Here is a 26,752-nt window from a genome sequence, read left to right on the forward strand (position 1 = left end):
TGAAGAGTGGTGACCTCTATCAGTTGAGCATGTCAGTTTATATTTTTATTATTATTTTTATGATTTTAATTATAATATAAATGAATATAATTATAAAAATTAACATAAATAGAAATAACTTCTATTAAAATAAAAATAAAACATTACATTTCCTAATAATAAAAAAACATACGATTCCTAAAAACTAAAAAAAAACATTACGTTATCGCGATTAAAAAGTTACAATTCGTTAACTATTTCGTCATCGCGATTATGCCATAGATGCGAAACTAGAGTATGTCGAAGATACTCATGCTCGTCTTTGTCACGCAGCTCTTTTGTCTTCTCGGCATATACATCACACCTTTCGTACCAAGTTGATCCTTGTAGGTTGTTGACAGGCAAGTAGTAAGATTTATTTTCAGCGATGTTAAAACCATTGTCTTCAATTATCATGTTGTGCAATATGATGCAACCATATATGATTCTTTTGATTTTGTTTACGCTATATGCCCTAGCAGGTTGTCTTAAAATACCCCAACGACCTTGCAAAATTCCAAATGTCATCTCAACGTCTTTACGAGCTGCAGATTGTTTCTTTGTAAAGTATTTTCTTTTTGCGTCAACAACACTTGAGAATCCCTTAACGAAAGAAGCCCACGAAGGGTAAATCTCATCGGCAAGATAGTAGCCTCGATCGAAATCAACGTCCCCAATTTCGTATGGAACTTGAGGAGCCGTGTCAGTTAGTAAACTATCAAACAATGGAGATGCATTAAGGACATTCAAGTCATTGTTCGAACCGGCCATTCCAAAATATGCATGCCAAATCCAATTGTCATACGATGCAACGGCTTCCAACATGATTGTCGGGTAACCGTGATCGCCTCGGGTGAAATTCCCTTTCCATGCATTTGGACATTTTCCCCAAGCCCAATGCATACAATCAATGCTTCCAAGCATTCCAGAAAATCCGTGAAGTTCTTCATGTTTCTGATACAATCGACGTATATCGTCCTCGGTCGGTTCTCTCATGTATACATTACCATACAAGTCTATAATACATCTTGTAAAATTTTGCAAAGACTCACGTGATGTTCTCTCTGAAATTTGTAAATATTCGTCAAATAGATCCGGTGAATCCCCGTATGCTAGTTGACGAATGACAGTAGTAACTTTTAAAATAGTAGATACTCCGAGAACACCACGTGCATCGAGACGTTGTTGAAAATAAGTAAACCATTTTGGTGCATCGGGACGAGTAGAGTAAGAAAGTATACCTTCAATTATTTTTTCAAGAAGACTTTGTGACATTCGATAACGCCGTTTGAAATATTCAGGGGGATACTTCGGATCTTGAACAAAATAATCGTTCATCAAACGATTGTACGCTTCTACACGATCACGACGAATGTAGCGACGTCTTCGTCTTGAGCTTTGAGCTTCATTTTGTTCCTCGACCTCTCTACGGATTACCACGTTATTTCGATAAGCAAATATACTTTTCATTGCGTTCACCAAACTTTCTTCGTCGGAACTACTCATTTTTAAAGAAATATTTTTATTTTGATGAGAAAATTTGGATTTGATTGTGTGAGTATATGTTGAGTAAAATGGATGTATATATAGAAGATTTAAGAAAAAAATTAATATATATATATATATATATATATATATATATATATATATATATATATATATATATATATATATATATATATATATATATATATATATATACACACTCCAACGGCTACTTGCTGAGTACTTTTTTTTTTTTTCGAACGGTCCATTTTGTGCGTCGCATGGGAGACTGACATAGGGGGACGGACCAAACTGAAGCAACAGGGGAGTGGGGCGACTTGTGACTAGGAGCCCGTCGTGGAGGTGACAATCCTCCACTCCCACTGCTCTTACCTGTTTCCACCTTTCTTTAAGCATACGTTAAGAGAAGATTCTTTCCGTTTATAAATAGGGTTAAAGCCAAAAATATGCTACAAACTTACACAAATGTATCGATGTCTCCCACAAACCCATTTCCATCCTACTTTCGCCTACAAACTTTCAAAAAGTGTATCAATGTAAACAAAAACTTTTAAAAAGTGTACCAATATAAACAAAAATGACTTGCTACCGGCTAAACTGGTTAAAAATCAACACATGTCGTTCGTGGATTGGATCTTAATTCTTAAAAAAAAAAGCAGGTCAAAATTAGTATGTAACAGGTCAAAACTATAAAATGTTGATATTAGCACATTTTTTGAAAGTTTGTAGGCGACAATAGGACGAAAATGGGTTTGTGGGCGACATCGATACATTTGTGTAAGTTTGTAGCCTATTTTTAGCTTTAACCCTTATAAATAACACGACTATTTGACTAATCATGTTACAATTGTTTGTGACATAAAAACATAAGGATTCGCTATTTATTTTACTTATTTAATTTATCTTTATAAAAAAAATAACTTGATAGATTAATTAGAGCGTATCAATTAAGTTGAGAGAATCGCGTCCCATATGTCATATATGTCCCTCTCTTTTCAACAAGTGGAAGTTAAATTTAGAAAAGCGAAGTTCGAGAGGGAAGAATGTGGTGTTAGCTGCGGAAAATCTTGGTGTGCCTTGATTCAATTGGAGTGGGTCGTGTTTTAACTCGTTTGTTGTCGTTCTTGTTGGTTTTATCTTAGCAATTTTTATGTTTTGGTGGAACTTTTGTGTTTATTTTGGTTTAGCTTGTCGTTTCTCTTAGTGTCTTAGTTTTAGTTTTGTGTGGCTTGATGATTGTCTTATTTAGTTGTTTTTTGCGCAGTGTGACTCGACTCGCCTTTTATATAGCTTGCTATAATTTGATATTTTCTTACGTAGAATTATCTTGCGTTCTTGTCTTATCCCAATTAAGATTTCGTGTAACCCAAAGCTTGTAATGATCGAAATACTTAAATAGAAAAGTGTTGAGATTTAATAATCCCTGATTGATTCTTGATTCATGAAACACTTTCCTAATTAAGTATTTCGACCCCAACAAGCCTCGTGTTGCACGGAATCTTTATTATATAGTTAAAACAAGAACGCAATTTGATTCTAGGCAAAAATAGATCAAATTATAGTATTTGAGAATGTTAAATAATTTAATATGTGTTCAATGCAGTCTTCCAAACTAATATGTAGAACAACAACAACAGACCCAATCTCACAAGTGTGAGGTATGAGAAATGTGAGACGTAGACAATCCTTTCTCTATCCTAGAATAAAGAGAAATCATTTCTCCACCTCGAGTGAAACTAATATGTATATTTTGTTAATTTGGCGGTTGAAATTAAGGGTGCAACCCTTCATTTTAGCGGGAAAATTAGTTGACCTAAAGTCATAACTGAAGCGACCCGTCCTAATCCATAAGGATGAATACAATAACATATGATTACATCGCGAGGTACTTGACCTCTATATGATACATTTACAAACATTGCATTCGTTTTTAAAAGACAAACTTTCATTACATCAAAAGTTGACGGCATGCATACCATTTCGCAAACTGTATAGAGATAAAAATCATTCATATGGTGAACACCTGGTAACCGACCTTAACAAGATGCATATAGAATATCCCCATCATTCCGGGACACCCATCGGACATGATAAACTCGAAGTACTAAAGCATTCCAAATTCCAGAATGGAGGTTGTTAGTTCTCGTAGATCTACCTTTAGGATTCGCGTCAATTAAGGGTGCACTAATTCTCAAAATTAGTGATGTTCCCTAATTCTTAGATTACCAGACTAAAAAGGGGCATATTCGGTTTAATAATCCAGCCATAGAATGTAGTTTTAAGTACTTGTGTCTATTTCGTCAAACATTTATAAAAGTTGCGCATGTATTCTCAGTCCCAAAAATATATATTATAAAAGCATTTAAAAAGGGAGCAAATGAAACTCACCATACTGTATTTTGTAGTAAAAATACATATGACGATATTGAACAAGTGTAGGGTTGGACTTGGATTCACGAACCTATATCATTTGTATATATATTAAAACATATACTCGTATTCGAATAAATCTATATATTTTTTAATAATATACTTGTTAAATTATTTGTTATATAGATATATATAATTGATTCATCTATTTTATTTAACTAGCGTTTATCTTTCATTATCACATATTAATAGTAATAATTTATATTAGGGTTTATATAAAAAAATATATATGTATATATTAATTTATATATTATATATATAGCTTAGTTATTATATTGTTAATAATAAAATTATAGTGATATGTGTTTTTAATATTCTTGTAATGTATTTTTTATATAAAAATATTTATTTGTAGTAATACTAATAATAATAACTATGAATATAACAATTTTACTACTAATGATAATAATGATAATAAGCTTAATTATAACTATACTAATAGTCATATACCCAATAATAATGATTTCATTATAATTATTTTTGTTGATAATAACACTACTTATAAAAATACTAATGATATTAATGTTTCTAATACTTGTAAATCTAAATATGATAACAATATTAATTATAATACTAATAATAGTGATAATAATAGTACTAATTATATTAATAACCATATTCTAACATTAGTAATAACAATAATTTTGTTAATCATTTTAATATTAATGATAATAATAATAGTAACACTAATAATAATAATAATAATAACATAACAATAATAATTTATAATCTCAATAATAATAATAATAATAATAATAATAATAATAATAATAATAATAATAATAATAATAATAATAGAAATGAAACTACCTCATGAAATCCTTTTATAAAAAAAATGTCCCGCGCAGGGCTCGAACCCACGACCTCTCGAAACCCGACACCAACCCTTAACCATCCCTCTATGTCTGCATATCTGATATAATACCCATCTTATATCTGTTTATATATATATATATATATATATATATATATATATATATATATATATATATCTGTTTCTAATTTTTTTTTCTTCTTCCTCATACCCAGTCGACCAGGAAGTATACCAATCAACACAACAATTAACAGTTTGATCTAGGTTTTTAAATAAAACAGAAAACAACTTCTGAAATTCGACTTTTAATTAACAGACACCAACAAAAAAAATATAAAACCAAAGTTGCTGTACAGGTTCGTTTGGAATCTCAGAAACTCAATTCACGTTTAAATGCTAATAAATTCTTTGGTTTAGGATTTGAAAGTAAAGCAGAAACATTTAGTGATTGGTCAAATTAATTTAAACAGAATAAAAATCAAATTAAAAAGCTGTGACAGACGTAGAACATGTTTTTGAACTCAAACATCAAACTTGAAATTGAGACTGTTTTAGACAAAGCTTTCTAAATGAAATAGGTAGTAAATGACTCATAGAAACTCTATAATTTCTCAATTGATTCTGTAACATCAAACAGACTTCGAATTTTAAGATGAACACTAAGTTTGACTTTTTAGAATTTACGGTTTGACTCCAAAATTCATAATCAAGAGAAGAAATTAAAAAAATGAGATTTTCCAGATAGATTGAATGAAAGATTTCTATCATGATTAGATTCACACATTTTGAAAATTTAGTCGAATTTGAGGTAATGCTTGGAAACTGCTGCGAACAGGGTGTTTGACTCAGTTTATTTTAATATCTGTTTTAAAATCTTGAATTGCAGGAGTGATTAAATATATGTAAAGAGGAAAATCGAATAATCAAAGCTATTGGTAGTGATACGATTGTTTTGTTTTGTATTGACCATGAGTTTGACGTCTAACAACCTGCATACCAAATTATTCGTTCCAAAAAAAAAGTAGAAATTACAGAATGTAGATAGGGACATGATGCTGACTTTTGTTTATATCCTTGATTGATTTTGCGTTAAAATCTGATAAAGAACAAGGTCAAGATTTTATACAGGTTCAATTGCTACTGAATCTTATTTATTTTGTGAGTTTAAAAAAAATTAATAATTTATATATATATAATTATATTATTAATACAATAATATTGATTTATATTTATATATTATATCTGAATATATATCAGTGTAGATATATATATATATATATATATATATATATATATATATATATATATATATATATATATATATACCTATATATACCTGATTTTTACATACTTGCATATATATCTATATTTATATATCTATATGCTTATATATGTATTTATAAATTATGATTTATATTATTAATTAATAACTAGAATAAATGAAATCATGAAAAATGATAATTTTAAATGAAAATAATAATTAATAATAATAATAATAATAATAATTATAATAATAACAATAATGATTTTTAATGATACTAGTAATAATAATTAATTTTAAAAGAAATAACAATATTATTATAACATCTATATTTAATATATTAGGGTTTACATATTATAGATCATGTAACATAACTACATAATATGTATTATATCATAATTAGTATTAGATTTTATATATTTTAATAATATTATCTATATCTAATAATAATAATAACTAAAATTAAAATTTTACTATTAGTTATGACAATAATGTTATTAACAATGATAATAACATTGATAATAATGTAATAAATTAAATGTTTCCATTTCATATATATATGTATATTTATTGTACATTGGAAATAATAGTATAACTAATACTGGTTTTAATATTAATATTATTAATGTTACTATTAAGTAATATTCTTAATGTAACAAATATTATTTTTTTGTTTGTAATTACATCTGATATGCTAATATCACATTTTATCAACTATATTATAATCAATAATAATTATATGATATGTGATTGAATATTTATATACTATACACGTATTATAATATACATAAAAATTAAATATATTTATATATAGACTCTTTTTAAATTACAACATAATTATTCTATCACATATCTTACCTTTTTGATTCACATGATTAAACCCTATGTTACTATTTTAAATTATCGTATATACTTACATTTATATATATGTGTATGTGTGTGTATATATATATATATATATATATATATATATATATATATATATATATATATTTAATTACATGTTTATTTACAAATAAGTTGTTCGTGAATCGTCGGGAATGGCCAAGGTTAATTGAATGCATAACAACAGTTCAAAATTTTTGAGATTCAATTAAATATACTTTGCTTATCGTGTCGGAAACATATAAAGATTAAATTTAAATTTGGTCGAGAATTTCCGGGTCGTCACAGTACCTACCCGTTAAAGAAATTTCGTCCCGAAATTTGATTGAGATGGTCATGGCTGACAATAATTATATTTTCATGACGCATACGAGCTAGGAATTAGAGTTTTATCATCATTGAGTAATATAGATAAAACAATTCGATTACGCGAAGAGTATAAGTGAAGCTAACACAAAAGAGTGAAATGAGGAACAATGTTTCGTCGTATCCTTTGACATAGATATGGTTGATTTCAGGAGTTCAAGGGATTTGGAGAAAATCTTCGTGATAAAATTTGATTTTTCGGTAATTAAGGAAATTAGGATCCTCTTTGATTAAATGCGATGATCGATTTCGATTGCTCTGTCGAATATTTCACTATAAATCCACCCTCTTCATTTCCTTTATATTTTGGGAGTCTCATCCTTTTGTTTTCTCTTTCCGACTTTAAGTCAAGCGAATAATGGTCCAGAATTCGTAGGTATGAAGTTTCGAATGAACATGACTAATGTTCTAAGAAAGAAACGGTAATAGCACAATTTGACTTGTCAGATTTCCAGAATTCAAGGAAAAAGATAGGACTATCACGAAAATATGTTCTTGATATGTTTATAGATTAGGTAGAATGTAAGAGTTGTGTAACATGGCACATGATGACGTTATAGTCTGTGAATCATCACGTTTCATTAGAAACTCAGCATGACTTACTGTAATATAATCACGTTGATCAAGTGTCATTATATTATACTAACTCATGCATCAATTTCCAACACTACTTCAAAATCATTCATAATTCAAACTCGAATTTTAAAGAAATTTAGAAACTAAAGTGGTTTCCTTTACAATGTAATATAGATAGCACGAAGAGATAAATAATTTCGGACGAGAATATTTATGAAAATATCTTCAGAAATTTCGAAGATATTTATGATGATATTTTGGAATTTCTAAGTTCGATGGTTGATGAAGAAAGATTTTTCGCAAAATTTTTAACCCGAGTACGGAGCAAGATATTCGTTGAAGGTTTCATCGGATCCAGAATTACCTGGATTCTTTGAATATATTGTATGGTCCTTGTATTTGGCCTTGGTTTCCTTCATGGTTTGCTCAATCTGTTTTTCAGTACCAAATTTTCTATCGAGTGTTCCTAACACTCCCTTCTTTATCATAAAACTTTTGGCCGTTTAGGCTATCTACAATTTTTCTGTTTCCTCTGCATTTAATGCTTACGATATCTGAATCATCGGTTATCAATTCGAGGTGGTTTCAAGTGAATTGTGTTTTTAGATGATTAAACACTGATGGTAATATGGTGGAATATAAAAGGTTCTCCGGTATCAATAAAAGAGCACACATATATATAAAGGTTATAATAAGGTTAATCCGAATGAAAGATTGAAATTGATTTGTTGGAGCTGTGCCAAAATTGGCTAATTTGAAAATGGATTGCAAAGTTATTTTCGGTAATAACAACACCAAAGGAGCTAGCACACATACGTGTTAAACGTTTACTCAGTTTCTGAGAGTTTTTCAGGTGCATAACTATATGCTTAAATCTTTCCTTCCATAGATGAAGTGCGGTTGGTTCATCCTCTCGATTGAGGTGTTTTCATGAATCATGAAAGGTTTGAACGCAGATTGTAATCGTCAAGATACAAATGAGGTTTAAGATGAAATCAAGTGGTAAACTTGAAGAAATATTTAGTTTCATATGTTATAATCAATATTTTAATTCATTTTAATTGTCCAATATTAGTAGTCCACAGTTAGCAGTCCACAATTAATAATTCAACAATGCGTATGTAGTTTAATATATAATATTCGAATTAATTAATACGTGTCGTGACCCGTTATATACATGTCCCAGACTCGATCACAACTCAAAGTATATATATTATTGTAGAATCAACCTCAACCTTGTATAGCTAACTCAAGCATTACTGCATATAGAGTGTCTATGGTTATTCCAAATAATATATATAGATGCGTCGATATGATATGTCAAAACCTTGTATACGTGTCCCGATATTTAAAGTGCGTAAAATAAATAACAGAAATTAAATGACGATAAATAAAATTACGAGAATATAAATTACGATAATTAAATTGCGATAAATAAAATGTAATCAGTTAGCTAGGAACAGTTAGCTAGGAACAGTTAACGTGGATTCTTAACAAAATTTCTCATAGTTAATTTGTTTGTTTCTAACAAATTTTATTTTGTCCAATGTTTTCTTCATTATGCCACTTGTTGGATTCTGGTAAATCAAAATCCAAATATGAAATTGGATGAAAATGGTTATTCTGTGGTGAACGGATTCGTATATCTGTGGATGTAAGTAGGATAGTAAATGACTGTTGAATTAGCTTCGAAGAATGTACAGTGTAACTTATTAAGGTGAAATCTAAATATTCCTCTGGTATTACCTACCCGTTAAAATATTTTCACCATTAACAGTTTGTACAAAATAATTTTTAATTACAATCTTTATGAAAATATACTTACATATATATATTTTCTTCAGATGTAATCGTGGATTTAATGAGTCATATGATATTAAACTCATTTGATTTACCGTTAGAACAAGAATATATAATCTCTAAAACATTAGAGATTACATAATCATCATGTCGAACGAAGATAAATGATGTAGAACGATATGTAGAACGATGATTATGCTTGAGGTATAGATTGTGATGTTGAGGCGTGTGATGTTGAAATTTGGGTTGTTGGTGGTACTGGTATTGATGTTGGTGGTACTGTTGGTGCTGGTGATGTTGCTGAAGCTGGTAGGTTTTGCACCATATTCTCCAAATTGATTACTCGAGCGCGAAACTCGTTGACTTCTTCTATTATTCTAGGATAAGTGTCGGTCGGAACGAGTGGATGAATAAGGTTTAGAATTTGAGATATCATATAATCATTGTGAGATATCCTAGGAATGAAGGTGGATATGGTGTTTCGGATAGGTTCGCCGGTAAGTGTTTCAGGTTCTTCACCAAGAGGTGAATTCGGTTGGTGGAAAGGATCGCCTTCTACTCGTCTCCATTGATTAGGTCGACTACGAACACATCAGATGAATTGGGGATGATGATTGGTTGATTCATTCTGGTGACGCTGCTTTCGGAGCTTAGGTGTACATCCATGTCGGAATAGCCGTCGGAATCCGAAGAACTTGAACTAGTGACGAGTTCCATTTCGTACAGTTGAGTAAAGGATTTTTCGATAGAAAATGATTTTCGGCTATCGGATGATATTCTAATTACATAGAATATCTATATATATAGAACAAAAGATTTCGTAGATTATGGAGAAAATTTCGAAATATGACAGGCAAAGTTTATAGTAACAGATAGCTAAGATATGGATTAGCAGATACGCTAAGATATGAATTTTTGTCTATACACTATTCATGCAATCAATGTAGTAAGATGTGTCTAGACTAAGAATGATAAGCAAGTGATTCCCTAAGAATGATAAACAGGTAATTTTTGACACGAAATGATAAGCAAAACTTTTGACATGCAGACACGGTCGAAGTCCAGAATCACTAATGCATCTTAACAACTATCAGTTGGACACGCTAATACAAGACCTGGTTCACTAAGACCACCGCTATGATACCACATGAAGCAAACCGTCCTAATCTATAAGGACGAACACAATAACATATGATTACATCGCGAGGTACTTGACCTATATATGATACATTTACAAACATTGCATTCGTTTTTAAAAGACAAACTTTCATTACATCGAAAGTTGACGGCATGCATACCATTTCAAAATATAACCAACTATAATTGACTTAATAATAATCTTGATGAACTCAACGACTCGAATGCAACGTCTTTTGAAATATGTCATGAATGACTCCAAGTAATATCTCTAAAATGAGCAAATGCACAGCGAAAGATTTCTTTCATACCTGAGAATAAACACGCTTTCAAGTGTCAACCAAAAGGTTGGTGAGTTCATTAGTTTATTATAAACATTCATTTCCATCATTTTAATAGACCACAAGATTTTATTTTTCCATAAACATACATCTCATATCAGGCATTTCGCAAACTGCATAGAGATAAAAATCATTCATATGGTGAACACCTGGTAACCGACCTTAACAAGATGCATATAGAATATCCCCATCATTCCAGGACACCCATTGGACATGATAAACTCAAAGTACTAAAGCATTTCAAATTTCAGAATGGGGGTTGTTAGTTCCCGTAGATCTACCTTTAGGATTCGCGTCAATTAGGGGTGCACTAATTCTCAAAATTAGTGATGTTCCCTAATTCTTAGATTACCAGACTAAAAAGGGGCATATTCGGTTTAATAATCCAGCCATAGAATGTAGTTTTAAGTACTTGTGTCTATTTCGTCAAACATTTATAAAAGTTGCGCATGTATTTTCAGTCCCAAAAATATATTGTAAAAGCATTTAAAAAGGGAGCAAATGAAACTCACCATACTGTATTTTGTAGTAAAAATACATATGACGATAGTGAACAAGTGTAGGGTTGGCATTGGATTCACGAACATATATCATTTGTATATATATTAAAACATATACTCGTATTCGAATAAATCTATATATTATTTTTAATAATATACTTGTTAAATTATTAGTTATATAGATATATATATAATTGATTCATCTATTTTATTTAAATAGCGTTTATCTTTCATTATCACATATTAATAGTAATAATTTATATTAGGGTTTATATAAAAAATATATATATGTATATATTAATTTATATATTATATATATAGCTTAGTTATTATATTGTTAATAATAAAATTATAGTGATATGTGTTTTAAATATTCTTGTAATGTATTTTTTATATAAAAATATTTATTTGTAGTAATACTAATAATAATAACTATGAATATAACAATTTTACTACTAATGATAATAATGATAATAAGCTTAATTATAACCATACTAATAGTCATATACCCAATAATAATGATTTCATTATTATTATTTTTGTTGATAATAACACTACTTATAAAAATACTAATGATATTAATGTTTCTAATACTTGTAAATCTAAATATGATAACAATATTAATTATAATACTAATAATAGTGATAATAATATAAATACTAATTATACTAATAACCATATTCTAACATTAGTAATAACAATAATTTTGTTAATCATTTTAATATTAATGATAATAATAATAGTAACACTAATAATAATAATAATAATAACATAACAATAATAATAATTTATAATCTCAATAATAATAATAATAATAATAATAATAATAATAATAATAATAATAATAATAATAATAATAATAATAATAATAATAATAATAATAGAAATGAAACTACCTCATGAAATCCTTTTATAAAAAAAATGTCCCGCGCAGGGCTCGAACCCACGACCTCTCGAAACCCGACACCAACCCTCTATGTCTGCATATCTGATATAATATCCATCTTATATCTGTTTATATATATATCTATCTGTTTCTAATTTTTTTTTCTTCTTCCTCATACCCAGTCGAACAGGAAGTATACCAATCAACACAACAATTAACAGTTTGATCTAGGTTTTTATATAAAATAGAAAACAACTTTTGAAATTCGACTTTTAATTAACAGACACCAAGAAAAAAAAATATAAAACCAAAGTTGCTGTACAGGTTCGTTTGGAATCTCAGAAACTCAATTCACGTTTAAATGCTAATAAATTCTTTGGTTTAGGATTTGAAAGTAAAACAGAAACATTTAGTGATTGGTCAAATTAATCTAAACAGAATAAAAATTAAATTAAAAAGCTATGACAGACGTAGAACATGTTTTTGAACTCATACATCAAACTTGAAATTGAGACTGTTTTAGACAAAGCTTTCTAAATGAAATAGGTAGTAAATGACTCATAGAAACTCTATAATTTCTCAATTGATTCTGTAACACCAAACAGACTTCGAATTTTAAGATGAACACTAAGTTTGACTTTTTAGAATTTACGGTTTGACTCCAAAATTCATAATCAAGAGAAGAAATTAAAAAATTGAGATTATCCAAATAGATTGAACGAAAGATTTCTATCATGATTACATTCACACATTTTGAAAATTTAGTCGAATTTGAGGTAATGCTTGGAAACTGCTGCGAACAGGGTGTATGACTCAGTTTATGTTAATATCTGTTTTAAAATCTTGAATTGCAGGAGTGATTAAATATATGTAAAGAGGAAAATCGAATAATCAAAGCTATTGGTAGTGATACGATCGTTTTGTTTTGTATTGACCATGAGTTTGACGTCTAACAACCTGCAGACCAAATTATTCGTTCCAAAAAAAAAGTAGAAATTACAGAATGTAGATAGGGACATGATACTGACTTTTGTTTATATCCTTGATTGATTTTGCGTTAAAATCTGATAAAGAACAAGGTTAAGATTTTATACAGGTTCAATTGCTACTGAATCTTATTTATTTTGTGAGTTTAAAAAAATTAATATTTTATATATATATATATATATATATATATATATATATATATATATATATATATATATATATATATATATATATATATATATATATATATAATTATATCATTAATACAATAATATTGATTTATATTTATATATTATATCTGAATATATATCAGTGTAGATAAATATATATATATATATATATATATATATATATATATATATATATATATATATATATATATATATATATATACCTATATATACCTGATTTTTACATACTTGCATATATATCTATATTTATATATCTATATGCTTATATATGTATTTATAAATTATGATTTATATTACTAATTAATAAATAGAATAAATGAAATCATGAAAATGATAATTTTAAATGAAAATAATAATTAATAATAATAATAATTATAATAATAACAATAATGATTTTTAATGATACTAGTAATAATAATTAATTTTAAAAGAATTAACAATATTATTATAACATCTATATTTAATATATTAGGGTTTTCATATTATAGATCATGTAACATAACTACATAATATGTATTATATCATAATTAGTATTAGATTTTATATATTTTAATAATATTATCTATATCTAATAATCATAATAACTAAAATTAAAATTTTACTATTAGTTATGACAATAATGTTATTAACAATGATAATAATATTGATAATAATGTAATAAATTAAATGTTTCCATTTCATATATATATATGTATATTTATTGTACATTGGAAATAATAGTATAACTAATAATGGTTTTAATATTAATATTATTAATGTTACTATTAAGTAATATTCTTAATGTAACAAATTTTATTTTTTATTTGTAATTACATCAGATATGCTAATATCACATTTTATCAACTATATTATAATAAATAATAATTATATGATATGTGGTTGAAAATTTATATACTATACACGTATTATAATATACATAAAAATTAAATATATTTATATATAGACTCTTTTTAAATTACAACATAATTATTCTATCACCTATCTTACCTTTTTGATTCACATGATTAAACCCTATGTTACTATTTTAAATTATCATATATACTTACATTTATATATATGTATATATATGTATATATATGTATATATATGTGTATATATATATATATATATATATATATATATATATATATATATATATATATATATATATATATATATATATATATATATATATATATAATTACATGTTTATTTACAAATAAATTGTTCGTGAATCGTCGGGAATGGCTAAGGCTAATTGAATGCATAACAACAGTTCGAAATTTTTGAGATTCAATTAAATAGACTTTGCTTATCATGTCGGAAACATATAAAGATTAAGTTTTAATTTGGTCGAGAATTTCTGGGTCGTCACAATAACGTTTAGTGGGAAAGCAACCTTTCGACATAGGCTATAGTGCCTTTTCGGTTGAGGTTTTGAGGTGCTGCCCCTTCGACCCCGCAAGGGGCGCTACCTCCTTGACCACCGCTATTTTTGTGATAGCATCTAGTCAATTCTTACAGGCGTGCACTCTCCACTTTTCAAATCCGTTGTCAAGTATAACTAAATAAATCTTGCTTTTCAAATAAATCTCAATTACTTAAAATGATTGTTAGATAACACTAAAATCACCAACAAATATGCATAAAAAAGTTAATATACTATTATTACAACAAAAAGTTTATCTTACATGTAAACTCTCATTTGCTTGCGATAAATTAGAGATACTACTCCGTATTCACTTGGAAAAGCTAGTAGTATCAAAAATTGAATTATAAACAAATCGGAGTAGCTACACACATAAAATATCAATTCCTTGCATTAAATTAAGCATACAATATAAATTGTTTAAACTTAAAAGATGAAAAAAAAAGATAACTTAAAAATCCTCTCAACCTTTCAACCCCACATTCCCCAATTCCATCCCAATCAAACCCAACCTAACAACTTTTCAATCAACCAATCCTAATTCTTCCAAGAATCTATCATCCTTCCCACAAAAATCCACCATTTTCTTGGGTAATCTCTCACGTTTTACAACACCTTTAATGATCCGTAATTTCTTACAAGATTTTGGTACCATTCTGGGTCTATCATGGAGAAAAGATCGAACCTTCGCCTTTGTCAAACTGCAAAATATTATGCAGGCATCAAGCGTTATTGTCTCAATGAATGGCAAGATTATTAATGGTATGAGGCTTACTGTGGGTTACGCTAAGAAAGATTTGGATCCTGTCATTCCTTCGAACCATTTTGACCAACCTGTTAACAAAAAAACACAACCTTTTTCCCCTTCAATTAATCTGTCACGCAACTCTGAAGTTTGCAAACGAATCCATTTAACGGCTTTTATCGTTGATGAAACCTCAATCACTACCATGAAGTTGCTTAATTGGCTTAAAGGACGATTCATCGCCATTGATTCTATCTCTGCGTGGGGTCTCTTCGTGTACATTGTCCAATGTTCGGATGAAGAGAGCTTAAAGAATGGCGATGGGACCATCTTTGAACGAGGACGAATATATTGAAGTTATCCCGATGATTCAACGTAAGCTAAAGTATTCAAGGTTTGCTAAAGTCGTAATTTCTGGCATACCTTTAGAATGTGTATCGTCAAATTGTTCCATTGAAGCTGCACAAGAATTTGGAAGAGTTATCCATATTAATAATAATTCACATAAGCTAAAGCGTGCCGATGTTGTATTTGCTCTAATCGAAGTTTTCAGTCCGGGTCTAATCGAAAAATTGGTTATTGCTAATGTAGCCAATTCTTCCACTTGCAGTTTATGGGTTGAGGAGATAAACTATAATGATGAAATTGAAATCGTTCCTGAGGAAGTTATTATCGAGTATAATTCTTTGATGCAGCTTTCCATTAAACTTGCAAATAACTTGAAAAACGATGATAAAAAGGAACCTCAAAATAATTCTCCGGTGCCGGAAAAGTGTCAACAGTCGCCGGAAAAGCAACCGGAGATGCCTTTGGAAGAATGTGAGATTGTTACTGTTACATGTTTGAACTACCATACCCCTCCAAAAGTCAACTTATCCGTTAATGTTCACTACTCACTGGAAAAGGTAACTGAGATGGTTACTAAAGCTGCCTTGTCTCTAAAAAATAACAAGCATGGGTCTAGGTCTGTTGCAGATGACATCAAAAGGAACCTTTTCAAATCCCATGACATGGATGGGTCATCTGACATTTTGGGAAACAAAAACAACTCACCCATGATTGTTGACTCTTGCAATTCCCAAAAAGAACCTTTTATTTTAATACAAAATGACTATCCTGCCCTTGTACAACCCTCTCCAACTACACCAAATCCCTCAAATAATCCTGTCAATTCTATTCCAAATATACCTTCCTTTATCGATTCTGAGGTTTCCTTTGCTGCAAAAGTAAATGAAAAGTCTTCCTCCCCTGTGACCTTAATCGAGTCATGTATTGGTAATACTAGCAAAAATTGTAACAACACAGATTCAAGAAAGAATGCTGTATGTAAAGATAAAAGTCCCATTATCATCGAAGATCAGTGTATTGGGTCAACCTGCCAAAATTCTTACAGTGAGATTAAATCTCGTTGTTCACATGGTAACAACAAGAAGAAATTCTTTTAAAACCTTATGTTCCTTCCGAAAAGTGTGGAAAAGCCAATTCCCATGATTGGAACAACAAAATTCCAACCAATATAATGACTGATATGTTTGATACATCTAGTGAAATTAACCATCTCACTGACCAAGGTTTGAGCTCAAATCATTGTATTGATGGTTTTGGGAACAAGAAGATTTACTTTAAAGAAGAGATGTACAATTTTGGTGTTCTAATGGAGAACATGGCCGATTACACACCCGAAAAAGCTTCAAAGCCATGAGACTAGCCTCATGGAGCTCTCGCGGCCTCGGTAACAATTCAATATGTCGTATGGCTGGGTCAATTGTTAATCGATTCCAATTCCTTTTCCTCAATTTTCAAGTGACCATGGTGAATGAGCCAAGGTTAACGAAAAATCAGTGAATTTTATTACATTTACTTTATCTATCTTATAAACTAGAGAAACCCAAAATTAGGTAACCACCACTCCTTTATAACTATCTAAAGCTTTAAATATAGGTTCGATTCTACTGATATCTTAAAAATACGACCCTAGGTCATACTTCTGTAGTGACCCGTCCTAATCCACCGGGACGAAGTCTTCAACAGCTGGTCCCATTGCGAGGTACTGACCTCTATATTCCATGATCGACTCCAAGTAATGTCTTTAAAATGAGCAAATGCACAGCAAAAGATTTCTTTCAGACCTGAGAATAAACATGCTTTCAAGTGTCAACCAAAAGGTTGGTGAGTTCATAGGTTTATCATAAGCAATAAAATTCATCATTTTGATAGACCACAAGATTTAAATACAGTACACCTATCTCGTGTATGAAACCATTTTTCATAATGCTTAGCAGAGTAGGTTCGTATCCTTTTCTCCCCTGTAGGTTGCCTCGCGATTTTTAAATAATCGTGAACATATCTCGTGCACAAAACTAATACACATAACCTGTGTATAAAAATCATTCTCTCGATACATAACATTCACTTTGCTTTCATAGCTTGGCTTGGTAACCGACCTTAACATATAATGCGCATCAATAATATCCCCAAAAACAGAACATATCATCTGTATAATATATAAACTTCGAAGTACTAAACACCACGCCCACTAGCTCTTCCGTCTAGTGAACATTCTGGGTGGGGGTGTTAAACCCGGTAGCTACCTTTAGGATTCGCGTGAATTAGGGCCATACCCGATTCTAATTCTTAGGTTACCAAGCAATAATAATCGGGGGAAAATATTCACAACAATTAGTGGCAATTATAACGTCCAACTAATTCAATAATAATCCACAGAACCTCTGTCTGCATAATAATTCATTCAAGGAATGTTTTGCTTGTGTCTAACTCGTCAAACATTTATAAAAGCATTTCATGTATTATCAGTTCAAAATATATTTCAAAAGCATTTAATAAAGCAGTTATGAAAACAGCGCATGTATTCTCAGTCCCAAAAATGTAAAGAGTAAAAGGGAATTAAATGAACTCACACTATGATATTTTGTAGTAAAAATATGCATACGACGGAACTGAACAATGCAGGGTTGACCTCGGATTCACGAACCTCACAGAAGTAGCCCTTAAAAAAAATGCCCAAGTCCGGGTTTGAACCCGCAACATCCCGCTAACCCGATAACATCCTTAACCATCCCTCTGCTCGTGTACTTCTGTAATTATTACCACCCCAATATATATATAACCCATTAATTTCATTTCGGCCCAACATAACACTTTAATCCATTTGAAGCCCAACAATCTAATCAAATTTCGGCCCAAGAATTACATCAAGTTTCGGCCCAATAATAATCACCATCACGGCCCAAACAATAATCTTGCAAGTGGCTTGTTTGGTTTATGAAACTGAAATCCACGAACAACATCTTCTATAAAAAAATAATAATAATAATTGTATTAGCCTAATTTTGAACCCATGACCTCTCGATTAATCGCAAACACTCCAAACCAACTACTCTACTTCTTCTTTTCTGAAATACATCGTCCCTTAACTATTTTTAACCTTGTTTCTGTAGCCTTCTTCTTCACCAAAAATTTATCATCGTTATTTATTATCATCATTATCATTATCGTTACTTAATCACTATCATCATCAATGAAACATCAACTAAATCATTATATGATCATCTAATCATCATTTCCCTCATCATTCACCATACGCCATACATCTCTTAACTTCATCATCGTTATGATCCTTATATATCACGCTATTATCATTATCTCTTATCATCTTGTCATCATCAATGCTTATCATCATCATACATGTATCATCATAAAATTATGATCATATCATCTACTATTTGGCCTCTCTATCATCTCGTCATCAATCATCAATATATATATATATATATATATATATATATATATATATATATATATATATATATATATATATATATATATATATATATATATATATATATATATATATATATATATATATATATATATATATATATATATACATTAACACCACGTCGTTTTCTAATCATAGCAGATAGGGGACCAATTTACTTAATCATTCAATAAGAAGGACCAATTTGCGTACATGATTTCTCCTTCGGCCCACCATAACACTAGGGAAAATATCACTCATTAAATAAAACAAAACTAGTCGGCAGTTTCACTTCATGCTTCTCGGTTTTTTTATATACAATTAAAGCTTTATCAACTTTATCATAACAACAAGTGGAGGTTGCTGTGCTTTCAGTTATAAAGTAAAAGTAATAACACTTAATAAAGACATGTCACTTTCAGGTTGCAACAACAACTCAATCGCTCAAGTAGTATTATAAATAAGTTGAGTAACAATTTGGTCTTTATTTGAGTAGCCAAGAATGAACTGAAAGGTGGTAACTTGTTGTGGGCTTGGTGCTCGATGAACCTGAAAGAAACAGAAAATAGTACATATGATGGAGTGGTGATGATAAGTGTAACACCCCGTCAAAAATCCCTTTAACGGAATGTTAACTCTGGTCTTAGTGCTTGGCTTGACTTCTACGTAACAGCAATATTCTACAGCGGAAGCAATTAATACCTGAGAATAAAATACGCAAAACAGATCAACAACAATGTTGAGTGAATCTACAGGTTTTAGGTAAACAATACAGTATGTTCAAGAAATACATTTCAAAAACGGTTATTAGTGGAAGACCACCAAGGTTCAATGTTAAAGGTTTGTAGACAACTCTGTATCCCATTTCAAAAGTTTGTTGACACTACCATGTCAAGTTTCAAATATTCGTAGACAATACCATGTCAAATTTTATCTCATCTATTCGTAAACCACAGTTTTAAATAACGTTGTATAGTATCTAAAAACAGTTATCATAAAATAGTTTAATTTACTTGACCACGAGATTTTACAAGTACAACTTCAAGTTGCGAAACGTTTGCATAATCTATGAGCACCTGAATACTAGCAATGACCCGAGTATAGAATCCACTATACCCGCCTTTACCTCATAAAAATGTTATACACTTGTACGAATGTATTATGTTCAAAATAAATGCACCACAGTTTTTATAGCAGGTGAGGTTCTCAACCTAACAGATCCGTCCATCTAAATTGTGCCTACACCGATGGTATTTAAAGTATTCAAGCTAGAGGCTTTGTGTACAAACTCAATATGCAGATATAGTACTCGTGTCAATACAAAAAGTATTTGATAATGTAAGTATAACAGCGTGTATTCTCATCCCTGAAAACATGTAAAAAGCGGGACTGTAGACTCACCTTTGAATAAAGCTCGGATTGAAAAGTGGACAATTTACTTGTACGGTTTATAGCCGAGTAATGCAACCTAAGTATATGTATTTAGGTTGGTCAATAAATATTTCTTAAACAAGTGTGGTTTCTTAGTATAAGTTGTCTTATTGCTTGAATCGACGCGTTTCAAAGTAGAAGTCAACATACAGTCAACTAATTCATGCAAGTCAAACAAAGTCAACCGAAAGTCAAACTTGGTCAAAGTAGTGAACTAAAGTCAAAATCAGTAGGTTTATGTCAAATATGAGTCAATATGTCAAACCTACGTCAAACAACATGTTTCAGGTCATGAATAATCATTTTTACAATTTCAGTTTATCGTTGTGCACAAAATTCATGAACACGTAGCATACTTAGCATATTATCTCATGGTACATAATTCATAAAAACATGGAAAACTCCAGATCATAAATATACTTAAAATCGATTCCAAAAAGTGCAGCTAGGGTCTCATATGATAATTAAAAGTCAGGAATCAGAAGGGATACATTTGGGGTTCACCAAGTCAGTTTCTGACTGCGCACTGATTTGGTTTTAGCTATAACCGAAGTTAGGAACATGAAATCGATACAAAACTAGTGGCCATAGTTCACAAACAAGTTAAACTAACACATATCAAAAATCGAACAATTTTAGTTTAGCCAATTTGTACAGTTTATTCATGCAAGTTGAACATTCAGTTTTTCAGCTCAAATCAGAATTTACATAAAGTATGGCTCTATTGTGCCCAATGCATAAGGTTTAAGAGATTGACATTAACTAACCATATGTCACATATCATGTTAAGATTTATTTTCCAGAAGCATACATGCTAATTCAATAAACACAAACCACAAAGTATAAAACAGAGAGCAAGTTGCTGTTTCGATTCTAGTTTAGTTAGTCACATTCGCACGAAATTATCCGAAGATCTAGATACAATTAGACTATGATATCTACATGAAAAGTGAAGTAATTTTTGTGTACATTTCAAATATGCAAAGATTTAAATCCAAAAGTTAACACATTTTATCACACAAGTCTGTTTTCATGCAAGTGCTGTATAAATCCACTTTTTCACTAAATCAAGCATATCTCAAGTTATACATAAGCAAACAACATGATATCCTAGTGTGACCTGAGTGTTTTTAAATTACCTATCCAATGGTATTAATTTCACAATCCAATTCGTGGTCTATCAAACCCAGAATTTCCGATCAATCACAAAAACACAATGTTAATTTCAATTGATCATAACTTGATCATCCGGAAACGAAATCAAGCGAATCCAAAACCTAAAATTAATAGTTTTTCGTAAGGAACCTAATTATCATATAATATCATGCATTAGAAAAATCAAAATTCACTGATCATGCAATATACAATTCGGTTTTCGCAACAAATAAACAAAACGAGTGATCTAACGCATTAAACAATCAACAAACATCAAGACTTGAGCAATAGACAACCTAATTTATGAAACCTTAATAAAAATCTGATTTTAAAGATTAGGGTTCAGCTAATTATACCTTTGATCACAAAATTGTTTATACTAGCGCGTAGAGAACGACGATCGGAGGAAGATTGATCAAACGAGTAAGAGCAAACAAGCAAGTTTGATGGTTGAGTTGTGTGTGTGTGTGTGTTTGATGTGAAGAAGAAGAGAGGGAGGAGGAATGAGCTGCATTTTCTCATAGATAGGATGGAATGAATGATTAAAATTGTATATAGAATTATCTAACTAGTTACTTAGTGCCTAAAAATCAAAAGTCAACAAACATGGGCCTAAACTAATTAGTCAACAAACATGGGCCTAAACTAATAGTCAACATGCATTGACTACTCATGGGGCCAAGGATGATGAGGTATGAGGTCATGTCCATGTGGCCTCGGGCTCGTTTTGTGTAAAAGCTCGTTCGCGCGTGGTTCGTTTCGAGTGCCATTAACCGTACCGAATCTCTGGCACATTAACTAGCCGTTGAAACAAAAGCACTGTGTTTAATTCATTAAGTAAATAATAAATTAAATTTCTTTCATAAGTTCAATAATTATTAACAATAATTATTCTATCGTTTTTCTGAGTTCCGTTAACTGAAAAGTTTTCTAGGCAATTAACTTTAATCGTATCGTTTCTAGTTTAATTCGTCAACCAAATTAAGTTTACTAATTAATATAACATATTAATTCAAGTAATCCACTAAGGATCAAGTACGCATTTAATTACTTTAAATACGAAAAAGTTTCACGTAGCCACTGTTAACTATTCTGAAAAAAAAAATTGGCGTATGAAAATTGTATGATTTAACTAACGATCGTCAAGTATTTAATGGAAGTTTTAACGGAAAAACTCGGGTTGTTACATTACCCACCTGTTATTGAAAATTTCGTCTCGAAATTTGGATGATGGCAGTTATTGATGAAAATAAAATATTTTCGTATCATTAGAAATCCACGTTTCAACGTGAGCTTGAATTCTATAACTAAGTTTGCAAATAAAGTTTATACTTGGCTTGAATAGTTTGTCTTTCCAGATGTAAGCCTTCATACATTCTTTTAATAAAAGAATTTGGTCATATACGAGTGTTTCGTCAAATAATATGATAAGATTAAATAATATTTCGAGATCTCTATACGGATGGACTTCTAAGGTCCGTTCGGTTTCGTAATGAATACGAGTTAAGTGTATAGAATTTCTTATCATCAAGAATATGAATGAAATGATTCGGTTACGTGTAAAAATAGGACTGAATATGTCACTAATGGATGTATTGAAGTAATAGTTGTCCGCCTTGACTTTTTGATGTAATCACTATTGATTCTCCTAAATTTAAGGGATTTGAATATAATCGTTTGAAATCTGTGAGATTTGGATCCGGTAATTAAGGAAATTAGAATCTTTTTTATACGATTATCTTAATCGGCTGACGCGTTGCTATGGTAGAAAGTTTTGATATAATTAATCATCTCTGCGTCCTTATTTTCTCAACCTCAATCTTCTTACTTTCAAAATTCTATTTTCAAAAATTCTGTGAAAATGCTTCATCCGCTCTTGATTTCCGTTACTATTTTGACTGTGTATGCAGTCATTCTTCTTTTTAGTCTACCACCGGAAGAATCTCTGTTCTTCTATAATGAAACGCCCCGTCCTAATCTATCCGGACGAAGTCCATATCGATTATAAACGATTCATAATAGTTGGTTACATCGCGAGGTACTTGACCTCTAAATGATACATTTTACAAACATTGCATTCGTTTTTAAAAGACAAACTTTCATTTCATCGAAAGTTGACAGGTATGCATACCATTTCATAATATCCAAACTATAAATGACCTAATCCGTCATTTACTTAATAATAATTTCTAATGAACTTCAACGACTCGAATGCAACGTCTTTTGAAATATGTCATGAATGACTCCAAGTAATATCCTTAAAATGAGCTAATGCACAGCGAAAGATTTCTTTCAAACCTGAGAATAAACATGCTTTCAAGTGTCAACCAAAAGGTTGGTGAGTTCATCAGTTTATAGTAATCATTTCATTTTCATCATTTTAATAGACCACAAGATTTCATTTATTATAAAACGTGCAGAAGTCCCATTTCAACTGCACGAAAAATATCATTCATATGAAGAACACCTGGTGAGAATTCAAAATATAATAGTAACCATCTGTGCCGGTCTTTCACCCCACGGCTGAATACATGTGCCTTCAAAATATAGAACCTCTGTGCCGGTCTTTACACCCCACGGCTGAACACATGTTTATAAAATATAGGACAACCGGTGCCAAAAGTCATTCATATCAACCAACCATCTCATAGCAGGCATTTCGCATCGTACTAGAGGTAAAAATCATTCATATCAATCAACCCCAATCCCAGATAATTCTATCATAGAATGCAGTTAAGGTACTTGTGTCTGTTGCGTCAAACATTTATAAATGCGCATGTATTCTCAGTCCCAAAAATGTAAAGAGTAAAAAGGGAATCAAATGAGACTCACCATACTGTATTTTGTAGTAAAAATACATAGAACGACATTGAACAAGTCTAGGGTTGACCTCGAATTCACGAACCTATATTATTCGTATATATATTAAAACATGTAATCGTAATCGAACAAGCTAATTTATTATTATTAATAATATATTTGTTATGTTATATGTTGCATAGATAAATTTATTATATTTAATTTCTTTATTAATATTTGTCATTTTAAATTTTAATATAGTTTGAATAATAACATTTTACTGATAAAATATAGTAATCTGTAATACATATATAATTGTAATGTATTTATATATCATGTTTATTTGTAATAATAATAATTATAGTGGCAATAATAATAATAATAAGAAAATGATAAATTAAAATTACTACCTCATAATGTAAGCCTTTTCTAAAAATAAATGTCTCGAGCAGGGTTCGAACCCGAGACCTCTCATTCTCTGCCAACACTCCTTAACCATCCTTCCATGTTTATTTTTCTGTTATAAACTCCCTTGAATTACTTATAACACGAATCTATGTAATTGAAATTCATTTCTTCTTTCTCCATAATTTCGATCCAACAAAGGATCACTTGGCCCAACTTAAACTCGGCCCAACTATAATCTATTTGAAGTCCATCAATGATTTAACAAGCCCTAACCTCATTCTCCTTCTTAATACAGTTTTAAAGAGACCAACTATTTAAAATAAAAAAATAAAAAAATATACTCAAGTTGCAGCCGACCTTCTTATTCATTATCATCATCGCATTGTCATCATCTATAAATTTGAACACCTGTATCATCATCGTCCCTACTATCATCATACTAATCACTATCGTGATCATAACTTAATCGTCATCTATCATAAACCCTAATCCCCATTGTTTCTATTAAACCCCATCATCTTAATACTATTATCTAACTTTAATTATACCTTATATGTGATTGTTTTGACATCCGCAAGAAACAGAAACATAAGGTGGTGGTTTGCAAATATTGAGTTATTTGTAGTGGCCCAATTATAAAAATAATTACGGCCTGCTAGCAAAACTTGGTAACCCCATTTATGAAACACGAATCTTAACAGCCCAACAGTCAATCCTATATTCGTTTATTCGCTGTAACTATTATCCCATCATAATTTCATTTCTTTACAGCCTATATAGAAAGAAAGCAAATCAACCGACAATCCCATGTTACATAGATGCCGGCCACTATGTTTTCCTTTATCTCCACTTGCAATTTGATAAGAAAAGAAAACTATATACTATTATTCTATACTAAACTGACCAAACCTTTAAGCTTGTGAGCATTATGACCCATTTTATTACTTTAAATTACGCAGCACCCTTTATTCCTTCCTTTTGCTTAAGTGATCGATAGAAAAGGTTAACAAGAAAGTGAGTGGGGTATTTGATTCAACATATTTGTTGGATAGCAAGTGGAGGGCATAAAAATTTCGGTGGTGATGGATATATTAAATCAAATGTCTCAAACGGCTCATTTACTTTATCAAGTGGGTTCTCTAGTTTATAATTGTTGACCAAAAAAGTAAGGTGGTGATTATGGGGTTCACGAGGAAGAGGGAAGAATGGGAAAGAAATAGGTGGTGGTTGTCATCGTGGATGTTGTAGGGTGGTGGTGTTCTTGATAGCGAGTGAAGGTGACGGGTTTTCAAAATAAAAATAAAGGAGATGGTGATTGTGGAGGTTCACA

At 30.3% G+C, this 26,752-nt stretch overlaps 1 protein-coding gene across 1 annotated transcript in view; it reads right to left on the reverse strand.

Annotated features, from left to right (window-relative positions):
- LOC139865024 (uncharacterized) overlaps positions 1-26,752 on the reverse strand; it is a 136,160-nt gene that overhangs the window by 4,590 nt on the left and 104,818 nt on the right. The window lies entirely within an intron of this gene.

Source organism: Rutidosis leptorrhynchoides, chromosome 8, assembly GCF_046630445.1.
Source record: "Rutidosis leptorrhynchoides isolate AG116_Rl617_1_P2 chromosome 8, CSIRO_AGI_Rlap_v1, whole genome shotgun sequence".
Classification (NCBI taxonomy): domain Eukaryota; kingdom Viridiplantae; phylum Streptophyta; class Magnoliopsida; order Asterales; family Asteraceae; genus Rutidosis; species Rutidosis leptorrhynchoides.